The sequence below is a fragment of the Macaca mulatta genome, chromosome 13 (genome assembly GCF_049350105.2).
Source record: "Macaca mulatta isolate MMU2019108-1 chromosome 13, T2T-MMU8v2.0, whole genome shotgun sequence".
NCBI classification, from domain to species: Eukaryota; Metazoa; Chordata; class Mammalia; order Primates; family Cercopithecidae; genus Macaca; species Macaca mulatta.
The window spans coordinates 18,369,288-18,375,731 of NC_133418.1; positions in this window are offsets into that span (position 1 = coordinate 18,369,288).

Here is a 6,444-nt window from a genome sequence, read left to right on the forward strand (position 1 = left end):
TTGCTAGATTGGGAGAGTTCTCCTGGATGATATCCTGCAGAATGTTTTCCAACTTGGTTCCATTCTCCCCCTCACTTTCAGGTTCACAAATCAGACGTAGATTTTGCCTTTTCCCATATTCCCATATTTCTTGGAGGCTTTGTTCATTTCTTTTTACTCTTTTTTCTCTAAACTTCTCTTCTCACTTCATTTTATTCATTTGGTCTTCAATCACTGACGCCCTTTCTTCCAGTTGACCGAGTCGGTTACTGAAGCTTGCACATTTGTCATGTAGTTCGCATGTCATGGTTTTCAGCTCTCTCAGGTCATTTAAGGACTTCTTTACATTGGTTATTCTAGTTAGCCATTCAGGAAATCTTTTTTCAAGGTTTTTAGCTTATTTGCTATGGGTTCGAACTTCCTCCTTTAGCTCGGAGAAGTTTGATCGTCTGAAGCCTTCTTCTCTCAACTCGTCAAAGTCATTGTCTGTTCAGCTTTGTTCCATTGCTGGAGAGGAGCTGCATTCCTTTGGAGGGGGAGTGGTGCTCAGATTTTTAGAATTTTCAGTTTTTCTGCACTTCTTTTTCCCCATCTTTGTGGTTTTATCTACCTTTGGTCTTTGATGATGTTGATGTACAGATGGGGTTTTGGTGTGGATGTCCTTTCTGTTTGTTTGTTAGCTTTCTTTCTAATAGTCATGACCCTCAACTGCAGGTCTGTTGGAGTTTGCTCAAGGTCCACTTCAGACCCTGTTTGCCTGGGTGGCAGCAGCGGAGGCTGCAGAAGAGTGAATATTGCTGAACAGCAAATGTTTCTGCCTGATTAATCCTCTGGAAGCTTCGTCTCAGATGGGTACCCGGTTGTGTGAGGTGTGAGGTGTCAATCTGACCCTAGTGGGGGTGTCTCCCAGTTAGGCTACTCCAGGGTCAGGGACCCACTTGAGCAGGCAGTCTGTCTGTTCTCAGATCTCAAACTCCATGCTGGGAGAACCACTACTCTCTTCAAAGCTGTCAGACAGGGACATTTAAATCTGCAGAGGTTTCTGCTGCCTTTTGTTTGGCTATGCCCTCTCCCCAGAGGTGGAGTCTACAGAGGCAGGCAGGCCTCTTTGAGCTGTGGTGGGCTCCACCCAGTTCGAGCTTCCCCACCACTTTGTTTACCTACTCAAGCCTCAGCAATGGCGAGCGCCCCTCCCCCAGCCTTGCAGCCTCCTTGCAGTTAGATCTTGGACTACTGTGCTAGCAATGAGGGAGGCTCTGTGGGTGTGGGACTCTCCAAGCCAGATGTGGGATATAATCTCCTAGTGTGACGTTAGCTGAGACCCTTGATAAAGGACAGTGTTAGGGTGAGAGTAACCCAATTTTCCAGGTGCTATGTATCACGGTTTCCCTTGGCTAGGAAAGAGAATTCCCTTCCCCCTTGCACTTCCTGGGTGGGGTGATGGCTCGCCCTGCTTCGGTTGTTGCTCTGTGTGCTGCATTCACTGTCCTGCCCACACTGTCCAACAAGCCCCAGTGAGATGAACCCGGTACCTCAGTTGGAAATGCAGAAATCACCTGTCTCCTGTGTTGCTCACGCTGGGAGCTGGAGGCTGGATCGGTTCCTATTCGGCCATCTTGGAACTGCCTCTCATCGCTCCTTTAATGAACAAAAGGTTTTAGCTTAGATATCTTCCTGTTTGTCAAGTTTTTCTGATTTTGACTTTTCAAAATATGCTGTCATATACAAGAAACTCTTGGATATAAAATTCCATGAATATTTCTCTTTTCTTGCACTCATAACTTCGGTGGATGTCATCAATTAATCTCTGGGTTATAGCATGTTTTCTTGAAAGTGTTCTGCAGTCTATTTTGGGCATTGAGAATTTCATCAAACTTAAGTGAATATTTCTACAAATTGAAGGCATAGTCCCTTTTGATGTTTTATTATTTGCATATATTGCTTCCACAAGACCATTTCATGCAAAGACTTGTCTTGTCCCCACAGCCAGATCATTGCAACATGATATAGAATCAATCGGTCAAAAATGGGAAGGTTATCTCTGGAATGTCAATTTGACTCCATTGATCTCTCCATTTTAATTAAGACAGAATATGCTGTGTTAATTACATAACATCACTGCACATTCTCAAATCAGAAAGTGTAGTCCCAACTTCTTGTTGTTCTATCACGGAAAGAATGATCTTATCTCCCAGATGCACACGCTTGGAAGTACTTCTCAACACACACACACACACTCACATCCAGACACAAAGATACAAATACACACACAGACACAAACTGTTTAATATGTACACAATTGTTAACTGGCATTGTTTTACATGAAGTAAGGCAAATGTGTAGCCACTGTCTTAACCCAGTTCCACTCCTATCATATTTGCCCATAACACTGATTAGTAAATCTGATTCAGCTGTTCTATAATCACAATTTAAGCTGTGTCCATTAAATTCCCTGAGGAATGCAAAAGGATACAACCTAAGACACAAAACTTAATTGACTGCTGACATTTCATTGGTAAATTGGGTAATTGATGGGTAAATGTAGTGGAACCGGTGGGTGGGCATTAGTTATGTAAGGGGTGAAGCAGCAAGGTACTTCATTATTAAAAGGTGTTTGAAAGAAATTGAAACACAGGAGTGTGTGTATTCAGCTGAAATAAAATTTAAAAACCCAGAAATAAATCTCACTTGGGGTGTAAAAAAATGGCATTAGGGGAGATTCTGGGTCAATCGTCCAACTGTGCAAACTGGATCTTGGAAGCAGGATCCCTTTCCTGCAATGAGACTTGTTTATTGGTGGTGGTGTTTCAGTGGAAACGATTTTGGGGAATGGCCCCTTCCTTTTGTGTATCTGCTGATTAGATTTCATGGCTGATTAGATTTCATGGGAAATCTGGGGTTTTAAACTCTATTTAAATGTTAACACAATTCATTCAAATGGCAAAAGATCAACAGGTTCTTTGATGTGGAATCATCACAGATCCATTTCTTCTTAGGTACAGTTATTAAAGTTGATCAACCAGAGTGAAACAATTGTGGAGAATGGCCCCTTCCTTTAGTGTATTTGCTGATTAGATTTAATGGTACATTTATAATTAGGTATAGTGATCAAAGTTGACCTACCCAAGAGTAGAGATGTCCAGGACAGAACTCAGGACTCTGTAGAATCAAAGAATCTTGGGCGCAACACTGTTCAAGCACATAAATATGCTCATTCAGAGTGTTTCGGTGTGACGTGTGTGTGAATTGCGGTGTAATGAGCATGACACGCAGACAGGTTATCAAGTGGACTCACCTCAAAATCAGCTATGGGCATTACAGAACACCGAGGCCAAGTTCCCGGATCCAGAGGAAAGAAACTCCAGCATTCTGTGTAAAGCCACGGCATCTGGATTTCTCATGCTTCTGGGGATCATGCTCCTGAAAATAGTGACTCCTTCCTCCTTGTGGAGCATCTTTCTCAGCAGCGCTCATTTCTTCTTCCAGGACTCTGTCCAACAGAAAGGGGAAACCTTCTGATAGAGCACACCTGACCCATGAAAAGAAAAGGGAAAGAAAGGAGGCCAAAGGTCACACTCTCCTCATTCCACCATCCTCCCTAAAATCATCCTGATGTCATGGGCCCTGAGACCAGGGATGCTTCTGTACACCTCGAGGCCTTGGCGCCTGGCCTAAATTCTATTCTCTTTCTCATTATCTGAAAAATTTTAAGAAAATCCCTAGAGCCAGGATCTTTATTCCTAGTAAGCCAAAAGTCCCAAAGAAACACCCAAATTCTGTCCCTCTTAGTTTGGGAAACAAGTCTACCTTCATCAGCATGACATTTTCCACCAAATGTGGTAACTGCAAGTCCACCACACAATGCTTAACTGGAATTGGAAGCAACATCTCAGACGATGAAAAATACATGCAAGAATCCCTAAGACAAATGGTTTATTTTTCCCTTTCTTACTAAAACAACTGCCAGTATTAACAATGGTATGCAAATCTCTTTTAGACGCCCTGCTTTTAAATCTCTATATTTCTTCCTGAGACAGGGACTCACTCCCATCACCCAGGCATTTACAGTGTTTAATTCTGGTTATATGCTATTCTCAAATTTACAACTATTTATTTCGTCTCTCTCAAATGTTGATCCATTATCACATACGTATTAAAATATTATCTCCCATGCTGCGTGATATGTTATTTTTATATTCATCCTTTCTTAAATGAACCAAAGGTTTTAGTTGGATTAGATTGTGATTAGTTAAGTTTTCTGATTTCATGATTTCTTAAATTGTGGTCATATGACCTCAATCACTGGAAATAGAATGTCACGAGTATTTCTCTTTACTTGCAATCATAAATACAGGGAATGTCATCAATTGGTATGTCGGTGATTGCATGATTTCCTGAAAGTCTTTCACAGTCTAATTTGGGCACTGAGTATTTCGTCTAAGTTCAGTGCATGTTTCCAACACTTGATGCTTTATGATTTGGGTATATAGCTTCCACAAGAACATTTCCTGCAAAGACATATCTTGGTTCCCACTGGTAAGTCATTTCACTCGAACACAGAATCAATAGGCTGAACATGGAAAGGTTATCGCTAGAATACTTATTAGACTGCACAGATCTCTTCTTTGATATTAAGGAAACAAATACACTGTGTTATTAACTGTACTTCATTGATGATTCTCAAGTCAGAAAGTACAGGTCTGACTTCCTGTCCTTCAATGCCTGAAAGGATGATCGTATCGGCCAAAAGCACATAGTTAGAAGCACATTGCAGCTTAAACACACACACACCCAGAAATATAAACAAACACAAAGAAACACTCACATGGGCATAATTCCGCACGCCCACAAGCTCACGCAAGCAAACACATACACACAAACACACACATTGTTTCGTGAGGACAGAATTATTCCCTAGCACTGTTTTAAGTAAACTAACGGATTCCCCAGGAGTTTTAAGTGAACTCCCTGGGGAATAAAAGGGGACACACCCTATGACTCATTCTTTAACTGAGTGCTGATATTGGATTGGTGGACCGCGTACCTGATGGGTGGGTGGGGTGTTCGCGGTAGGCGGGGGTTAGTTATATAGGGGCTGATGCAGTCAAATGGCGCGTCATTTGAAGACTCTTTCGGAAGAGATAGCGTCTTTCTGCAACGTGCGGTCCCAGCAGAAAAAGCTTGTGATCCTTGCTCCTGGCGACATGGATACCGATTCACTCCACTTGGGAGGTGAGTGGCAGTTCAATCACTTTTCAAAACTCACATCTTCTCGGCCAGATGCAGCTTTTGCTGAAATCCAGCGGACTTCTCTACCTGAGAAGTCACCACTGTCATCTGAGACCCATGTCAACCTCTGTGATGGTTTGGCTCCTGTGGCAAGACAGCCTGCCCCCGGAAAGAAGCTTCCTCTCAGTAGCAGGAGACCTGTTGCGGTGGGGGCTGGGCTCCAGAATATGGGAAATACTTGCTACGTGAATGCTTCCCTGCAGTGCCTGACATACACACCACCCCTTGCCAACTACATGCTGTCCCGGGAGCACTCTCAACTTTGTCATCGTCACAAGTGCTGCATGCTGTGTACGATGGAAGCTCACATCACACGGGCCCTCCACTGTCCTGGCCACATCATCCAGCCCTCATAGGCATTGGCTACTGGCTTCCATCGAGGCAAGCAGGAAGATGCCCATGAATTTCTGATGTTCATTGTGGATGCCATGAAAAAGGCATGTCTTCCTGGGCACAAGCAAGTAGATCATGACTCTGAGGACACCACCCTCATCCACCAGATATTTGGAGGCTGCTGGAGATCTCAAATCAAGTGTCTCCACTGCCAGGGCATTTCGGACACCTTTGACCCTTACCTGGACATCGCCCTGGATATCCAGGCAGTTCAGGGTGTGAAGCAAGCTTTGGAACAGGTGGTGAAGCCCAAAGAACTCAATGGAGAGAATGCCTATCATTGTGGTCTTTGTCTCCAGAAGGCGCCTGCCTCCAAGACATTCACTCTACACACTTCTGCCAAGGTCCTCATCCTTTTATTGAAGAGATTCTCCAATGTCACAGGCAACAAACTTGCCAAGAATGTGCAATACCCTGAGTGCCTTGACATGCAGCCATACATGTCTCAGCAGAACACAGGACCTCTTGTCTATGTCCTCTATGCTGTGCTGGTCCACGCTGGGTGGTGTTGTCACAACGGACATCACCTCTCTTATGTCAAAGCTCCAGGAAGCCAGTGGAATAAAATGGATGACGCCGAGGTCACTGCCTGTAGCATCGCTTCTGTCCTGAGTCAACAGGCCTATGTCCTCTTTTACATCCAGAAGAGTGAACTGGAAAGATGCAGTGAGAGTGTGTCAATAGGCAGGGAACCAGGAGCCCTTGGCGCTGAACACAAAGACAGGCGAGCAACGCAAGGAGAGCTCCAGAGAGAACCCTGCCTCCAGGTACCTGACTTGGAGG